General features: G+C 40.1%; 1 long non-coding RNA gene across 1 annotated transcript; it reads left to right on the top strand.

Annotated features, from left to right (window-relative positions):
* Positions 1 to 44: 44 nt before the first annotated feature.
* Positions 45 to 19,681, top strand: LOC137473967 (uncharacterized). Its single transcript, XR_010999086.1, has 3 exons — positions 45 to 168; positions 10,654 to 10,822; positions 15,725 to 19,681. It is a non-coding gene; the product is annotated as an uncharacterized lncRNA (long non-coding RNA).
* Positions 19,682 to 20,051: the final 370 nt, after the last annotated feature.

Genomic DNA, 20,051 nt, shown 5'->3' with positions numbered 1-20,051 from the left:
CGCCGCGCTCCGGCCGCGGGCGGCCGCCGGCAGCGCGGCTCCCTCGCCGGCAGCGCGGCTCCCTCGCCGGCAGCGCGGCTCCCTCGCCGGCGGTGCGGCCGCCGGGCGGGCGCTGCCATCGCGGTGCGCGCTGGGCGCCTGGCGAGACGGCCGCCGCCGCGGTAAGATGTGGGCGGTGTAACCCCACAGCGGGTCGGAGCTGTCCTGCCCGGAGGGTGACGGCACGGGGAATGACCTTGCGGAGAGCCCTGCCCCGACATTGTTCTTCCTACGAGCATGGCGGGGCCGCAGACTGCGCCTCTTCCCAGAGCCCCTAGGCAGGATGTCCAGCACTGCCCTCTCCCTCCGCCGGTGTTCGGTCCTCTCCCGTGCAAGCCATGGTTAGGCGCTCCTCCGCCGTGGCCACAAGGAGATGGCCACAAGGGCCAGGGAGGACCCCCCTGTCTGTGCGTCCCCCCCCAAAAATGTCCACACCTGGGCTTCATGTGCAACTTAGGCATTTCCTCCAGTCCCACTCCCCCCTCAAGGTCTTGCGCTTCGGCTGACAGCTACCCCTGTCGTAAATGTCTGGTGACATCCTTTCTCCCCTACTCGGGGCTGGACAACCGCAGGAGAGCGCTCAGAAGGAAAAGTTGCATTATCGTAAATAATACTGAAGAGGGCGGAGATACTGCTGCAACACTCCTTGAGCCAGCTATCGAAATACAGCCAGTTTTCCTGACACCTTGTAAATTCTGATGTCTACTGATAAATAAGGAAACAGGCAGAAAGTTACTACAATCAAATATATGCAGTCATTGAGCAGCAAGGACTGTGCTGAGGAGACAGCTGAGTTATTTTCTATGGAATAGAAAAAGTACACTGCAGACAGATGGGCTAAAGAAAGAGTAATCCTAGAACACTTCTTAAAGCTGAAAATATTGCCAAAGTGTTCTTAATCCAATCACAAGAATCCCAAAGCCTGCTTCACTCCCATCCCCAAAAGCAACCATCTATGGAAGATAGACATAGTCCACCTGTTCAATCTAACAGCTATCAGAAAACCCTTGTAGTCCCACTGCCTTTTGTAAAATATTCAGTTCCCATCACACCATTAAGAAATCTGTAGCGCCCTACATCTATTCTATACATCAAAAGAATAAGCTGCTGTATGTGATCGGGATTCCAAGTGGAGATTGTGAAGTCTTTGGTTTAAAGTGCAGCAGCACATAACTTTTATAGCGTCCATTAATCTCTTTAAAGCATATTCATGTGTCCATTTTTCTGGAAGAAAGTGTTACATGCAATTGGTAAAAGCCTGTTGCTCCAAAACATCTGTCTCTACAGAATCATCCTGTATGGGCTATTAATTGTACCACTAGTCTTCCCTTGAGCATTTCTAGTAAAAATACTATAGTTCAAAGACTTTTTACATACAGCCATAAACAAATAATTTTCACATGAGATCAGTATTCCTAAGATCACTGTTTGAAAGCTGTTCTGGACAAGAAAAGCCTTGATGCTTGCACTGTGCCCAGCACAACAGAGTCTGGGTGTTTCTACAGTCTGACTACAGATTCACTACCATAAGAATCAATATCCAAGTTCTAAACAACTACGGGTCTTTCATTGGTTTGAAACTATCCTGATTCCCTCCTTAACCAAAAGTGCTTAGACCATAAATAAGTGTGATATTCCTTATGGCAACTCTGTGGATACAGAGCTATCTAGAATCATCAAAAAACTTATTTTTATGTCATCTATATACAGAGTACCTTAACCCAGGTAAGCAACACAACATCCAGAACTCAGAAAGCCTGACTTCCTCAAGTGGATGGTGGAAGCTGAGGAGCCAGAAACAGCTTTTCATTTTTTTCCAGGTTCTTTCCCAAAAGAGATGTGGTGGCTGTTCCTTCCACTGTTCCAATCCATTTTCTGACAGTACAGCTGTATTTGCACAATATTCAGTGCAAACACCAGTGAATACAACTGTATAATTAATTAAAGGGACTACTGCAAAGTCACTGGAGTAGACATTTTCTACTTTCTACCAGCTTTGGTCTGGGATTTAAACTTTGGTCTATTAACAGAAGTATTAATTATCAGTGCTTTTATTTTTTTGTTTTCTGGAACCATTCATAATAGTATAGGAAATTTATAGACATAAAATCTGGCCTATTTCTAGTCTCCATGAGTCTTAAACTCGGGGCATTTCCAAAGAAATCAGAGGAACTTCCTAGAAAATTAAGAAAAAGACAATGAAAAATAATGTGCAGATTTTGCTACCAAACCCAGAACACTTACAAAGAGGCCATTTGTTATTCTGTAATCAGTGTGATGGCTTGTAGAGGTTTCATTGGCTGCTCTTCCCAGAGGAGTTTTTTTAAATTGTGCATTCTAATAGCAGCAGTAAAATTTTGCATCAGAACAATGAACCAAGGTTGCAGGAAAGTATCTTTCTTTAGAAAGACAGAAAATTACAGGTTAAATAGGCCTTGGAGATTATAAATAGCAGCAATAAATAGCTTCCCTTGCTCAGTTCTTCATCTGTTTCCTTTCTCAAAAGCCCACATATGCAGAAGAAACCATGTTGTATGGTCACAGGGAGATGTCACCTACAGATAGCAACCTAACATAACCCATACATAAGTACAGCTAACTCCACCAGTCTGTGAGCTCAGATGGTCTCAGCTGGTAGTGCTTTACACAAGGAGAGAACTTCTTTATTTTTTACAAGTTGCTACTGAACGTCTGTGATGCCATCTGTGTGTCACCAACTTTATAATGCCCGCTCACTGTGTACATAGAAGGGCAGAGTCAGGACACCCCTCTGTTCTGCTCTAGTGGGTCCTGTTTTCTCCACCCTAGTTCTCATGGAGTGCAAACTACTCAAAAGGGGCAGTGGTAGTAAGTTTAAGGCCTTAGCTCAGGGGAAGCAGCAAATTTTTAACTCTGAAAGAGATCTTTTGCCAGGAATGGGAGAGCAGATGGGAGAGCAGTAAAATTTATAAGAATTCTTTTGATTGTTTCCTTTGTATTTCAAGAAGATTACAGCTCTGCACTGCCTCAGAAAACAGCCTTGGTCTACCAGGGCTAGAGGCTGCCATGTCTGAAGGGCTGTATTTTGAGTGGGTATTTCACTTGGCCAACCAAAGAGACCAAAGATATTTATGTAGTTAAAGGCTGCAATGGATACTCAGGGACCTGGGAATCCTGATATTCTGCTGCTAGAGAGCCAGTCAGTGCAGGAGAAGTACATCTTGCAGACATTGTCTATATTTGTGGGAAAAGTTAATTTTTTTTTCCTGGTTCTTTTAGAAAGTGCTGGCTGTGGGGATACAAGAGAGAGAAGAAGAGCAAACACATGAACCTTGAGTGCACCTATGAGATGGGCCAGGGTATATCACCATTCTTCCACTCTTTTCATCCAGCTAGTGGGACCAACAGTGGCTGTTGCTTCATAATCAGCAACCTGGAGATGGCTCTGAGAATGTTTTAGGGAAGCATGACTGTGACTGACAAAAAAGACCCAGAAAAGAAAATTAAGGCTCACTCTCAGGCTTTGTCCTCACTGGGGAATTTCTTCCCTCCTCCAAATTCCCACCATTGCCAATATGAATGCAGCTGCACAATTGTTAAGAGATGTTGGGAGGCATAATATATGAGTTTTCATCTAGTCAGCCATTTGCAGTACTGTGTCAATTAACCCTCCTCAGAGCAGGGTTAACTGATACAGTGCTGAAAACGGCTGCTGGAACTGAAAGCTGTCTATTCTAAGGTTCCCATTGTTGCTAACTCTGGTGCAGCTGCAGTGGAATCAGTCCACATGGGATTATTTGGTAACAATTCTCCAACCTAGAAACTGCTTCAAAATGCAACACAGCCACCTAATGGGCCAAAACACACTTCCACTGCATCTCAGCAGCTAAGCATCCAAGCTGTCGCCATTCATAATGGCATTTCTTCCAGTCCAGAAGGTACTTTTTGCATTTCTGTATTAAGTACTCAGTACTTCATCTCAGCAAACTGGTCTTCCTATCATCCCCAAAGAAATGCCTCTGCTCATTAGTTCTTACTAGCTCTGCACTTGAAGATGTGTGTAGGAAGAGACAATTTCTGTGAGTGTCTTTTCATTGATTCATACACTCAGTAATTCAAAATTTCAGTGTGGAAACTTTGAAATTTGTTTTTGGTTTTAATTTCTTTATGTAGATCCAGTTCTTTAATTTGTAGCTGGAGTTTTGGTTCACTAGGAATTTTGCTTTTTTTACCACTTAACAAGTAAAGCCTTATTTGTGCAAAGCAGCACCATGAAGACTCAAACTGATTTCTGAGGGAGTAAAGTTCTATTTTGAATGAGCAGAGTTGGCAGAATCAGTCCCACTTATTTCCATGTACTTCAGGAAGCAGTTATGACACAGGCTGGTGAAATGGGTGTTTCACCCTCTGCTTAGTAAGACTAATACTTCTAAAAAGACCCTCTCTATCCTTCTTCTACATCCATGTCCAACACTAACTAAAACAAGGAAGTGTTGTTTGGCATTTGTTACACTTTTGAACCACTATTTATCAGACAGATGCTGGCAGTCAGGTTTTTTTAAGTGCTCACAAGTGTGAAAATGTTGAAGCCTAGGCTCAGCAAAAATCTCAGTGAAAAATTCTAGCTCACTAAAGCCCCTGATTAATGACAAGCAGGTTTCAATTAATGCATGACACCTTATGCAAATACAGAACACAGCTATTTGCAGAATTCTGGGCAACTGCATATGCCTATGAATATCTACAGAGGCTCAACATACTCACCCAGGGAAATGGCAAAGGGGCAGACCCAGAGGAGATGCAATCCATAGCCTCCCAGCTGTAGTGGTGAGCACTAGACCTTAGCTCAGGGTGTTGGGATGTTGAGCAAAACTGATTTGGCAGAAACTTGGATATAGCTGAGTATTTTGAGAAAGGGGAAAGGAAGTGGCTCACTCTTCCTTCATTCCTGATACTGCTGTGATGGCTGTTTCTCACTCCCGGAGATCCCTTTGGACAAAGGGAGTGGGCACAGTAACTAAATTGCCTGCAACGCAGGTGTGACAGCTGTCTGTGGAAAGAAGGAGCAGCTCCATACTGACTACCCTTTAGCTCAGGTTGAGCTGTAGGGATGCATGGTAAGGTTGTCAGATCACAGTTGTCATACAGCTTGGTAAATATGTTTATATGTTTGCTTAAATGTTTTCGTTAATCTCCTGAAGGGTTCTTAAGAAAATGCTAAACAACTCCCATCCCAAATCCCAGTGGAATTGGATTTCTCTTCTCCCTTACCCCTATTCCTTTTCCCTTCAATATTAGGTTCAGTATCTTGCATATGGCTTTATATGAAACTCTGTGATTAAAACTACTTAAGACTGGCTCATTTTTCTCTGCAATGAGTTCAGTTATTTCCTTTTTATACCTTCCAGAATTTACTATACCATATCTAAATATTGGCTGCAGTCCACATGTTTTAGATCATTCTCTATAATGGTCCTGTTGTTATAGAATCCTTTGTGTGTGTGTGAGAAAGAGAGAACATTCATATGTGTTGGAAGCAAGACAGGGTGCATAGAATTGCTTGGAAAGAGAAGTTAGGGTATACCAATTCCGTAAGGGATTTCTGAACTGATAACATAAAAGTGATAAAAATAATTGAGCATTGACATTATAGACCTCCCTTCATTACCTTCTATGTGTGATAAGTAATATTTCTGATCCAAACATGTTACTCTACTGTACATATTCTAACAATATATCACTCATTCAACTTTTGTTGCTATATAATTTTACAGATCAGATTTATTGTTGTCACTTTTACTCATTTTTGCTTGTATTCTAAGTGTATATCTTTTGACCTGAGTCATATGTGTCAGTCAATGGTAAGCTGCATGGAGATGAAACTAAGGCAGCATCTGAAAGTCATTATACCAAAAGCTCATTGCCTGCTGAAGATCTGCATGTTCTCTGTACGGTCTTCAGCAGGTAATATGGATAAACAAATAATCTAAGGAAAAAGCAGGAAAAGGGTCATTTGCCAAACCATAAGGTTTAACCAAAACACTCAAAAAAGTCACAGTGTTCTAAGTAGAACTAGGCTAGACACTTAGGAGGAAGTAACTGAGAAATGCCTCTCTATTTCCAGGACAAAATTAAATCAGTAGCCCTGCTGCAGTGGGTGTCTGACTCCTGCCTGCTACTCCACATGTAGAGGATGCATTTAAGTGGCAAACAGACAAGCATGGACTGATTTTGTGCCCAGCAAGTGTGCCCTATCTCACAGCCCATCAGATAAACCAGTTCACACTCAGAGCAGGCTGGGCGTCCTCACAGACACATGTATGGAGTCACAAGAGTGGGGCAAATTTGCTCTCAAATTTCTTTCAACTTCTCATTGTGGACGAGTCTTAAGACAGCCTGTCAGTGCTCTAAATTCAGACCTCTTTCCCATGTGGAGAAGTTCTCAACCACCCAGAACAGATGCAGAAAACTCGGCACTAGCTACTCCACTTCTGTCCCACCTTTGTAGGGCCCTAGGCTGGAGATTAGGATATAATTTTCTGCTAGAATGAATTTCACCCAAAGACAGTATACTTAGTTTCTATATATGTTTTTCCCCCCCACAAGCTAAGATAAATTTCTGCTTTGGTCCATTAACAATACTTGTATTTTTAATCAGAATTATTTTGTACTTTATTTTCTTTGGAAATTACAGTAATACAGTTTATGTGAAATACAAACAAATGAGGGAACCATTTTTACCTAAATGTATGAATAGCATTTTGCAATTTGTCATTGTGATATATTTATCTTTTGAACTTTAAGTGAGCTCAGCTGAAAAAAATGCTTGTCTTCATCACATGACTGGAAAATATATTACACCAGAGGAGAATATTGCTGGTTTAGTTTAGAAATTAGAGGCTAAATATAATTTTCCACTGTACTTACTTTCACAAAGTATGGAGTAAATTATTTACACTACAGTATATTCTTAGTACATATTCCAAAAGGTGGTAAATTCAGCATTCTCTCTTAAGTTAATGGATATTTTGTGAATGTGTGTTAAAGCTAAGACCTTTAAGATCCTGTGTTGCCTGCTGAAGTCTTAAAACCATTCTAATATAGCTAGAACAAAACAAACCTGTCAACAAAATAAAGCCTGGAGGAAGGAAACTAGTATGGAAAAGAAAGACACAGACTGGCCAGTGGAGTGACAACAGAGAAGATTTGGGGTTGCTATCTGTCTGACAACCATCCCCGTCTAGAGGTGCAACCATGTTGGTCACTACATGCAGTCTTTCTAACCAAAACTTTGCACAAATGCAGAGGTGCCTGTGGTTCCCAGCCAGGTGTGCTGCATCGTTGGCTGCAGCGGGAGCAGGACAGTGCAGGAGCTCCATTCACAGGAGCTCCATGCCCAGGCTCCCCGGCCGCTCTGGCTTCGCTGCACACCCGTGCAGTCAAGTCGCTCCCCACCTCTGAGCTGCCCCAGCAAACAGGGCTGCAGGCAGCAAGCTGCAGCCACAGCAGCAGAGAGTCCTACGGCCAGTGCCTCGCTGCCTTCGTTGCCCTGCATGGCTTGGGAGCCAGGAGCAGGGCCGGCTGCACCCTAGACAAGTGCTCCCAGCAATGGCAGCTGCTCCCAGCCACCATTTTGCCCAGGGGTCATTGTCCTGTCACATCCTAGACGTGTAACCCTCGTGCGACGGGAGAGCAGCCAAGCAGCCATCAGCAAAGGCTGGGGCCGGGTGGGAGCAAGGGCTGCTGCCAGAATGATTCATCTGACACACAGCCCATTCCTTACGTGCTCCAGAGCTGTACCCAGGGAAGGAGGCTATGAGAACAGGCTGTGGGCCTGATAAATTGTCCCACCTGCCACAAAAGCTGGCACTCGACAGGATGAGAACCTGTTTCCTACAGTGTATGGTCATCATGTTTCAAACCTGTTGTGCTTCTTTGATAATTGGGTTGCTTTTTGTCCATTTTCCCTATGTGCATATATGGAGTGGAAAGGAAGGTCCAGAGCTTATAGCATCAGTTGGGAACTCAGGAAATGAAGACAATTCCTGTTCATTCTTGCCTGACCTAGGGCAAACCACATACACACAACAACTTGGAAGTGTTTGGATACCTACCTCCCACTTAGCCAAGCAAGAATGAAAATCTGTGCCCTATCAGGAAAACACAGATGTGAGTATTCCCTATCTTCCAGGGCCATTATGAAGATGAAGACATTTCTGGTCTACAGAAAAAAAGGTAATGGCAGTCATTCAAAAATCGTATATGTGAGAAAGGGTTGTGCAAACAGAGAGGAAAAGCTGCATGGTTACCTAAGGCAAAGAAACATCTTTAGATGTTTTCAATTGTGGCTCAGATTTGGTAAAAATATGTTTAACAAATCTTTATACTTAAAAGCTCTATCTGAAAACATTCCTAATCTTTTATTTATTTTTTTTGAATAATGATATCAGTAAGAGACCATTATATAATCATAAGAAAATTAAAGCTCTCCAGGGCATGATCTTAGCTGTGTAATTAATGAAGGTGGTTAAAAGTACAAAGTAAACCTGAAGCAAAATTTGTACCAGAACCACACCTCATTATGTTTTGCTGCTTAAGTCTGTCATAAATAGAGATGTTTATTACACATCTGCCATTTATAGTACTTATTACATGCAGTGTTATATTTTATTTAGATTTAAAAATTTAAAAACACATGATGACAAGCTGTGTTACTATTAACACATGCCTGAGGGGCCAGGCTGCACATGCACATTGTGCCTTAGGTTATATTACAGTTCATTCACTTCAGAGTTACAAATCATTTACAGAAGTATATTGTGTAATTAGTGTGCCTAATTTCAGTCCATGGACTTTCATTGGTGTGAAAGAACAATCAAGCCCTGTATATTTATTCACATTTATTAGGCCAAACTTTGTAGTCTGTCCTTGGAGCATCATTCCTTCCTCTGCTTTCAACAGCAAATGGCACTAAAATCTCCAGAACTTCCCAAAGCAAAAGGAGTTACTTACTTTCCTTAGGACTTTTTTTTCCTTTGATACTGAACTGACTCCAGTGTATGGGCAGAAAGGGCAAGAGATGGTGCACTAGTTTTATGCTTCATAATTCTTTCTTCTTCAGGTTTGTTTTCTTGAACAGACTGCCCTCCTGGACTAGCTCCAGGGCTGGCTTTGAAGAAATCTTTCACAGAAAATTATCTTGTCCATAATGCAGAAAATTGTGTTATTTATCCCAGTTATGAGACTACTTGGAATTTATTGACAATATTTTTCAAGCACTTTTTATTGCACTTTTGAAGTAGTACTTAGTACCATAGGTCCTTCTACCTAACTATTTTACTTACTGATGGAAGGAAAAAAACACATGCGAACACAATATAATCCTCTTCATCTTACCCAAATAGCTTTTCAATATAGAAACTTAATACACAGAAGTCCAGTGGAAGTTCCAGGGTATATTTCTGTGTGACTGAATATGTATAACAAGTAATACCTTAGAGATTCTCAGCTCATCTCTAGAAAAAAATTCTACATTACCTGATAGGTTAAAATGGATACCAGAAATTTTACATAGATTGAGGCAAAATATTGTTTATCCTACCCACTGAAAGACAATATTCCATATTTGTGGAAAAAGATAAATATTTCAGTGTGTGGGAAGGTTTTTGCAGGGTATATTTACTTCATTTTGGTCCACTTTTTTATATTTTACAAAATAGCCAAAAGCAAGCCACTCCAAACAAGAACTGGTAAAATATACATGACATACACAGTCTATAGTGTCTAAATGTATAGTCTGTAAAGATAAATATCTCTACAAAAATATGAACTCTGAATTTAAAAAACAGAAAGTTAGAGTTTTTTCTTCATCCTCAAAGCAAAATGTTTAAACTTCCGTCAGCCTAGTAATGAATGTTTGAAATAGAAGCATAAAGGTCACAATTTCATATAGAATTGTTTTCTAACAGAGTATCTTATATTTACTAAAGGTTAGAATAAGGTGCTACATCCATCTTAGAATTGGAGAAGTAGTAACTGTGTTTTGATTTCTGACAATGTATATGGTAATATTTGTGCAGTAACATCAGTACAGATGCTTCCATTGAATTGAGCAGGATTCTTGGAATGTAAATTGTAAAGAAATCCCAAAAATCTAGATGCCAGATGTTTGAATGTTGGTTTATTGCAAGGGTGTATGTCCTCTAAAACAGAATATAATTATCTGGAATTATACCGTTTGACAGATTGAACACTTTCCTAAATGCATGAACTTTGTGTAAAGTACAAAAAAAATTAATAATTGATGGAACATTCATGCATTAATTGGCATAACTAAATAATGGAATAACAGAGCTGCATGAAATAGAATACTCTCCTGTTTCCAAAAGTCTCTCTCACTCCAATCAAGACGGCTTATTTTCACTAAGAATTCAATACTTCACAGGCTCAGTGCTTTGGCCAGGACCCAGCTGAGTAGGTAATTCTGTTCTTTTCAGTAGAGTTACTCACATGCCTAAAATTAAGAAGGAGATTATGTACTTTGATGGACAGAATGCAGAATACTCCAGTCCTTTTCAGAGTCTCATCAGCAGGCTGCATATATTGACACTTTGAATTTTGTTTTGCTATATAGAGCTGTATAGATTTGAAAAGTAGAATCAAGAGGGAAAGTAGTGAAACAAGGAATAAGGAGTTGAAATTCATCCCAGTTTTGATCCTAAAGTGACCACCAGACTGTTTTTGCAAGATTCTGCCACTGCTGCAGTCATCAGAGAAATCAACTGAAACCATATTAGTTTTGAAGGTAAGTGCTATTTGTATTGCATTACGTTAACATTTAGGGCAAGCTGTATGGCTTTACTAATTTTGCAGGGACTCTGTAATCTCAATACAGAGATAGTGTGGGGAAAAAAACAGAGTAGAGGGATATTTGGGAAAGATAATTTGATTCTGATGTCATGATTTGATAATTGATTTTGTTCTGTGGGAAGAACAACCTTCTCAGAATTGTATGCTTTTAAAAGAAACCCCACTACATCCTGAAAAATGGATGGCACTCCACCAGCAATCCTTCTACGTCTGTTCTTCTAAGGAAACAATCCACTAATTTCAACCATACTTGGAAGAACAAAATCTAGAAAATAGTTAGGCTCTTACAAGCAGCTAAGGGAGATCTACATGAATACGCCAAGAGAAGGAAAGCTGGACAGAATTCAGGTGCAATAGGTTACATTTGAGAGTAGCCCTTTATCTAGTCATTAGAGATGATTGACTGGTCATTCAGAACACCTTCCAAACTTGCTGCAAAACTTCTCTGTTTGTCTGGTAGAGAAAGTCAAATGTGGGACTGTTCCCAGCAAAAAGGAGGAAGAAGACCAGAGCATAACCAACACCCACAGGGAGTGTGTTCAGGCTTAATTAGAAACTCATAGAACAGTGTGTACAGATGCTCCCAATTTAGCTGTCATTTAAGACTTTAAAGGGCAGGTGGAGACATACAGAACCCTGTAGTAAACAGAGCAGGAGAGTGTGGGAAACAGTATGAATGAAGCAAAATGGGATTCAAGTGGTTGGTGTTCATGGGTAGGAACTCCAGTTATAAAAAGTACTTTTTTTTTCACATTGAAAACAATAGAACAATACAAACTTGAAGAAACACTTATTACATACAAGAAATATGATGTTGCAAAAAGTAATAAAAAGGAGATATAGGAAGTTATTAAAATGGAATATTAAGAAAAGCCAAACCATGTTTATGTGCTAATTTCCTCTAAGAAAATTTACAGTGTTTGAAAACTAAGAATTGCCTTTTGGAATCAACAATCAAGTGTTCTCATGGATTTCCACAGAACAATACTCTGAGACATGATGGACAAGTACAACATAGTAAACGGGTCGACAGACACAGGTGCAGAGTTACTGGCAACTCTGCTCTGAAAGCAGATCCTTCATTACAGGTCTCGTTGTGGGTTTATTATTAACATGCGTTTCCCCTTTGCAGTGAGTTTTATGCTTTTTTATTTCTGGAACGCTGCTCATGTTCCTGAGATATTATTTTGAATGAAGATGCCTCAAATTCAGTCAGAGGAATGGTAGCCCAAAGACATGTTCTTTTGCATGTCTGTCTTATCTCTTTTGTAGAGAGAGTCATCTGCAAGAAGAACTGAGTCTCCTTCCTTCACTTATATTGCCAAGGGTTTTAGCAAAACAGTGGAATAAATTTCTTAGATAAAAAAATACTGCCTCTCCTGACAGTTTAGAAGATGTTAATATCTTCGGGACAAAATTTAAAGTTTTAACTTGATTCTTATTCATCCACTCCTTGGGTAGAACTCCATTTGTTTTAACAGCTTTGCCTGAGGCAAATACTCAGGATTCAACTCTTAGAGAATACCAAATATCTTAAAACTAATTCTAAATGCAAGTAAGATCCTTCAGGCCGAAACCATTCCAGGGTCTACAGGAGAGATCATCATAAGTCTTTAAGCAAAAACTGAAACATCATTATTTAAGCCTGGGAACACTGTTTTAAAGCAACACCCTTTGATGTTCTAGGAAAATGTAAACAAAAGATGTAATTTGTGAGGTTGATAATTGATCAAGTTTTCAGAGTGCAAAATAGCCCTACAGGAATCTGGTAGAAGTATCTGAAATTACTGTAGGGAAGAAACTTGATCTTATTTTAAACGTAATTAAAGCCTTCTGCATCTCCACAAAACCTCCAAAACCCTGGGGATCTCTGATGGTTTACCCTCTGGGGAGAACACACAGATATTAATTTTAATAGTGTCTTTTGGTAATGTGGTGGATAAAGACAAATTGATTACAGCAGTCTGGAAAAAAGCAGGTGATGCGTTACCAGGGCCATTGGGTTCATGTTTTCCCAGACATGGTGAGGGCCACCCAGATTGTAAAAGAAAGCTGGTATCTTTAAAAACTTGATTTGGGGCTTGATATGGCTTTCTTATTTCCGGATACACGGGATTATATCAAAAGAAAAATAAGACGTATGGTACAGATTCTGTTCTCATGTACACTAAACCAAATCTAGGCTAAAACTTCTGACACCAATGGATTTGCCTCAGATTTATGCCCAATGGAAGAGCAGTGCTGTCCTTCTTATTACAATGTCTATCATTATTATGTGACAAGCACTGTGAAACCAAAACAGAGTAAAAGTTTGAGAAATCTGAACTCTGACATAAGTGTTTCTACAAATTTGCATGGAATACCAAATAGAATATTCTTGTAGAAGTCCCTTATGAAGATATTTGTGCCTAGTCTCAGATGACATGGTTATTTAAATTTTGTTTCCAAGACAAACTAGATGTGTATTCTGATGGGACTTAAAGTGAGTTTGTGGTGACAACTGTAGGCTCCTTGCATTCTATTTCTTTCTAGATCATTTGGAGTTATACAATTAGAGACAGACATATGAACTGAAAAGACAATTCACTAATGTGCATGAATATCACAGCAGATGGAAAGATGGCTGACAATTCTATTGTTCAATTATCTATCCTTGCACTTTGTCGAATTTTTCTGGTTGTTATTTGGTACATGTGGATATACACACACCAGTTCAAGTTTGTACATATGGATCAGGTTGACATTTGATCTGCTTTCAGATCTAGCCACTTTTCAGTACCATAGGTATGCTGCAACCTGCCATAGAGCCATGAACTTGTTATGCTAGGGAGCCTCACTCATTCCAGTGTTCCATATTAGCCTAGCTTTGAAAAGGACATGGACCCAATACGAATACAAACTAATTGTCCTCCCTGGAAAGCTCTGCTCAGCTGCATCTAACTGAAAAAAAAATAAGACACTTCTTTCTGTGCCACGGGAAAGCCAGAAACTTTGCTTTTTCAGATGCACAGGGTTGTCCTTTAACAGGTCTAGAGATGAAGTAAATCATTTAAAACAAGCACAAAGAGAGAAATCCTGAGTGGTCATCCTATCTGCCAAGACTGTTCATATTTCTCAGTTAATGTTAAGTAGTCCTCACCTAGATCACGGCACCTATACTGAAAACAGCAAATGGAACTTCCTTAACCACTAGAATGAAGTCACGCCTGGCCTTAAATTCTTGTCTACATTTTGCGATGGCACAACTCTTTCAGAAAGAATACAGAAAGCCAATCTTCTCCCTCATTCCAGTAGTCTTTAATCTGGCAGTTGGATTGCCCTGCTGGGAGGCAATTCTCTTGGGTGTGAAACCCCACCAGCAGAGTTGGGGATTGACCCAGGTCTTTTGTGTTGGAGGTGTGTGCTCAAACCATTATATCAAAGGCAAGATGGCAAGGCTACCAGAACTGGATAACTATCTTATTCAGAAGATAAAAAATGAGCTGTGCTGGGCCCTGAAGAAAGGACGCTGATAACCTGCTTCAAGAAGTACCAGGCTGCAGATGCAGAGTGAATGGAAACAGTTCCTAGATGAACAGGCTTTATGAGATTCACTGGGCAGCAGGTGTACAGTATTACCTATGTCCTTTAAATTTCTCAACTGGCCAATTCCAAGCTTCTAGAGCAGCTTAACTTGTCAGCTGTTTTGAAAGCCAGCTCTTCCCCTACTGCAGAGGGAGACTAGGCATCTAGCACAGAGAGAGCGCCGAGGAGCAGATGTCAGAAGGTAGGTGTTGCAAGAATTAACTTTTAGGCACCTAAATCCTCACTAGATCTGACCTTCTGCATCTGTGAACCATTTTGAAAACCAAACCACTAGCCTAAATTCTTCATGTCTTGCAGAATGGTGACTGCATACCTGAAAGGATCTAGGTCATTCAGCTTGCATTTACAAAGGTGTGCTGGCTTAGCTGCCCATGTCTACAGGTTGTAGGTATCCCAGGAGTCTGGCTGCATTCCTTTGTCTACCCAAGGAACCTGAGATACAAACAGGCAGATATTTAATTTTATTTGGTTTGGGGTTTTCCATGCAAGGTCTGAAATTACACAGGTCTGTAATGGAAACTTTTCTTCTGAGTTACAAGCCAGTGACATACCTTTATATAAATCCTATTCTTTTATCCAAATAGGAGTTAAAAAGGCTTAGCTGCTATGATGCAAATTAGTATCAATCTTTTGATCCAAAGCTTGTTTTATTGTATATTTAAAAATAATATTCTATTATGCAATGCTCAATCTGCATCAGTCTTTCTCCTCAATAAAATACAATATAGTAATTCACCTCTAGAAAAGCAGAATGTTTTCATCTTGTAATAAGCATCAGTGCATGGTAAACAAGGAGATGATGGTGTTTTCCTTCACAACAGAGTGAGTCTTTCACATGCGAAACTGGGAGGGGACACTGCTAGCCACACAGAAATAGTGTAAGAACAGATGTTGAAGTCTTTTCTGACATTTAAAAGACGGGGACTTACTGGCTTCAGAGAGTGACTCAAAAAACAATCAAGACCAATTGAAGCGATACTATGTAAAATCTGTTTGTCATATATATAATGGTATGATTTTACAGCTTATTTACAATCTAGCAGAGTTTATACAATTAAAACAATGATCAGTTGATATTGTATGACAACAAAAACCTACACAATAAAAGTGTCTCCATGACTTCTAGATGCAAGGATATGGGTTTCCCACAGAGCTGTGGCAAAAAGTCTGTAAACTACAGTGTTTTTTTTTCCTTCTTTCTTATTTTGCTGTTCAGATGAAACATTGACTAGTTTCTTCAATCCCATTCCAGGCCTAGATAGCTGTACTCATTACAGAGCTAACCATAATATGCTAGCATCTAGGCTGCCATTTTTCAGTGATGTCAGTGATGTTGCCGGAAACACTGACAAGAACTGCCATACCATGGTTTTAAAATTATCAGAAAGTAACTAAGGAACATGCATATTGATGTGGAGTACAATCCCATCTCCCAGAAGGTCATTGACTGATGAAGGATCACAAACCCAAACAGAAGGAAGCTTGATGTCAATTTACTGGCATATAATGCTTCCTGTGCTTAATTGTTTAGATCAACCACTGATAATTTCCAATAGAATAAGTTCAGCTTCACAAGTTGAGGGTTTGTATTTCTACAGTTCTCATTCTTTGTTCACTGTTTTAAACTGAATAGACATGGTTGTAACCATCTAGTTGCTTGCTTTGTGCTTGCTAAGTTCATGGTCTGAAACTTGCAGCAATCAGTTCCTTTACCTAGCTGTTTACCATGTTAAGTCATATTGCAAAATCCACTCACATTTGAGTGACCTTCAGTTACCCTGAGAGAGTAAGCATCATATTTGTCTTCCCAGCATTGTTCACTACTGCCTGTAAAAAGGCATAAACAGTTCCTATCTTGTCATTTGCCTTAACTGGATCTCCCATCTGACAGACATTCCAACAAATCACCCATCTGTGCCCTGCTTTCTTGCCTTTATAGCTCAGAGTTCAGATTTGATCAACCTATCAGTTGCTTTGACAAGCTACAATAAAGGGGAAAAAAAAGCCACACAGATATAATTACACATGCTCTTTCTAAAAATGTGACCAGCTTTCAAAAGCTATCCAACACTGTGAGAAAATCACCGACTTAACAGTGCTGCTGCCAGAAAACTAGCAGGAGCAAAATCAGCCAGCTGAGAATATTCATGAACTTCGAGAGAGAACCGGAGACCTGTCTTCGAAGAGAGCTGCAGAAATAATACAATTCTGTAGTATGGTTCTCCCGTGATGAACTTGCTATTCCAAAAGCCACTATACTTTCATAGTCTGCCAAAGCTGACAGAAGGAAACATCCAGTCAAAGCCTGTAACTTAGGACCAAGTTTTCCAATTGCTTGGGCAGTTTCTGACTTGTACAGGTAGCAGTGAAGAGCAGTGGATTCATATTTCACAGAGCTCAGGTACAATGCAAACACTGATGAGGGGCTCCTGAGAATACTTTGTGGAGTTTGCATGTACTTTTTTTTCTCTTTGACAATACTGGCAGTAATCTACAAGTTCTTTCTTTGCTCCCTGTGGAACTTTTTGATTGGTTTATGTTTACAGAATCAAAATCAGAATCAATGAGGAGATATAGGGAAAGCATGAAAACTGAGGTAGAGCAAACAGCAAACAGGTAATCCCCAACCTTTGTTGGTACCAAACAAAACCTTACCCATTAGCTTTTGTTTACTCCCCCCATGTAGTAGGTGCTCTGTCTGTCATTTTTTACAATCCTACAGATGAGTTAACTGAGAGGATCTATCTCTATAAAACAGGGAATCCATTTTAGTAGGTTGACTGAGTTAGTTGGCTAGTCCTCCCATTGGAGCAATTTGCTAACAGCAGGAGTGTATCCAGCAAAATGTAGTTCTTCACACAGACCTCCCAAGTTGTCCCATCTCTCCATCAGAGAAACTTTTGTGAGGCCTGGGGAAGGGAGAGTCCTTCTGTAAAAATATAAATAAAAATGCCATGTCTAGGTGGAACCCTGGAAAAATTCCATGGAAGACTATCTCATTATGAACTCTTTTCCTACACACTGTACACTAAACTGAAATATTAAACAGCAAGACAGAATATTAGCAGGGAAAGCAGAGAGGCTTCAAGTAAGTGGGATCTGGACTCATTTGCTTTTGCTTTTTCAGATTATCTAGGAGATCTTGGGTGAGAGGCACAGCTGCTGTGCCTCGTTTTCTCTACGGAAAATAAAAATTAATTAATGCTAGTGACGTGCCTCCCAGAACCATCCAGAGAGATAATTTACTAGGATTTATAAAAATCTTGTAAGGACGAGCAATGTATTTTTTAAATAAATAAAGTAAGTGTGGCCCACACTCCAAATGGCTGGTGCAATACACAGAACGAGGATTAGCCTGTAAGCATAATCCTTAACATTATTCTGTATGATGTGCAGTGTTCTGCTTGGAGATGCTATCTTGTTGTCGGCACTTTTCTTCAAAACAGTTACGCTATAAAATCTATCTCAGATCAGTTGACTGAGCAGGAATTGAATGTGTTTGGTTGGCAATTGTTTTGAAGGTTTCTAAACCTTGATAGTTCCCCCAGAGAACTGCACTTACTTTAGGCAATCCTTAAAGCTAGAAAAAAGGAGAGCTACACAAAGGCAGTTTTGATGCTGTTAAAATGGTTGTATTGCGTTGTGCATTTGACTTGGCTTTCAGGAGAATAAAACGGTTTATATGGGCATGGGTGAGAGAATGACTTAAAAGTGCAAGTTATGCACCTGGACTATTAAGCTATTTGTCCCTGTGTTCCTTAATACCTGGTTTCTGTCTCCAAAAATGCACACAGGAGTATTTTCAGGCTAAGGATATATTATAGTCTCTCATCAGTTAAACAAGTGGGACTGAAAAATACCAGGTTCTTACTATTTCTTTTCTCTAATGCCTGTTTCAATAGAGATATGAGTCCTGGGAGCACTGTATGACGTCATGCTTTTCTTTTTTTTCCCCAGAAGTAATGATAAAGAAGTAACATGAAAGACTAGCCCAAACAAAATCTTTGAACTAGAAGATGAACCAGATAAAAAAACATACATTTCCCAATTCATTGCTATTTGTGCTTGTGAATTTTTGGCAAAGCAAGTGCTCCCTTGAGTTCCCAGATGCCCTGTTCAATTGGAAATCTTAAAGGTACAACCCAAAGTATGGGCAATGTTTCATGAACAAAGGAAATAGGAAAATAGCGTCTATTAATCACCATTTCTGAGTGCAAGGATGTTTTAAATTCATTTTGGTTTATATTTAAGAAAAAAATTTGCATGCAAACTCGCAAGGATGTATGTTGGTCAAAATGTATTGTGCTCCCCTAGCAGGAGCCAGGGAGGGAGAATATAAACTGCAACATTCCCTGGGCTTCTGCAATATTGCATCTGCTCTCAATTAAAGTGAGATGTGGTTTCTAGGGACTGTATCTATGGTATTTATCTTACAACCATATTTTTTTATTATTTTGCAATGATTTTATGAATTGCATTGTAGCTTAAATAAAGGGGTGTTACAGTAGTGACCATGTTGTCTGCATATTCCTTCTGTTGAGAATCGCAATGCATATCATGTTACTGTCAGAGATTTAAGGAACAGCCATCTATGAAGTGCCAGGATGTGAACAAGACTTAAATAATTAAATCCACTACATCTACAGAAGACACTGTATTGAGGAACGAAAGGAGAGAAAATGTTTGTGCTTTCAAAAGCCTAGAAAATGACACCTGGCAAACCACTGTCACTAGGTTCTGCACAGTGGAAAACAAACACAGACAAGCCTTGAACTTAAAACTGTAAGTTTTAAATGCATAAAATGGGGTTTCATCCAGCTGCACAATTTTTTCCATCCCCCTTCCTCTGAAGCCAATGGGGAACTTCCATTTCAGTTAGTGACCAGCTCAAGCATTAACATGCAAGGGCTAAGAAAGGACATTCTGTTTAAGAAGGACAAAATCTACTAATCAATTCTAATTTAATCCCAAATAGTTCCCAGAAACAGGTCTATTCATACTTGCCACATGAAATCACTGCTTGCAGCATATAGCCAGCTGTCAGATGCCCTACGTTACAGCATGTTTCTGCTTTTCCCTGACACTGAATGGTTTGTTAACATTTACCAGCTTTGTGTGAAAGGGATGGTCACAGCCAAAATTAATTCCCTCTGCCCTTTCTTTTGTCAGCACTGCCAAATTGTTACCCCTCCTGTCTGGTTTATGGTACAACCAGGTACCTCTGCTAGCTGCTGAGCAAGGTGAAAATACCCACATTATGCTTATGATGTAAGGCAAAAAGGAGGCCCCAAACCAAGTATTGAGAGCTCCATTATCCACCCACAGCATCATCCCACACTGCCAGATGTTGTCCTCTCTATTCTGCAGCTCAAAACATTCATAGAGCTATCTGAGCTATAGCATGCTCAGCCCCATGCATAGAAACTGGAATATAAGAACAGAAAAACTAGACAATATGGTGTTTGAAGACTCCAGAGGGCATAGGTACTTCTGATGAAGTGACCCTTACAGGCAGACATGAGGGTCCAGAATGAGCATGGTTGCTGAGTCAGTTTGACAGCCAGCTCATCTTGTTCTTT

This window comes from Anomalospiza imberbis, chromosome 5, assembly GCF_031753505.1.
Source record: "Anomalospiza imberbis isolate Cuckoo-Finch-1a 21T00152 chromosome 5, ASM3175350v1, whole genome shotgun sequence".
NCBI classification, from domain to species: Eukaryota; Metazoa; Chordata; class Aves; order Passeriformes; family Viduidae; genus Anomalospiza; species Anomalospiza imberbis.
The sequence above is the reverse complement of the archived record's forward strand: the minus strand, read 5'-3'. Positions and strand labels throughout refer to the sequence as shown.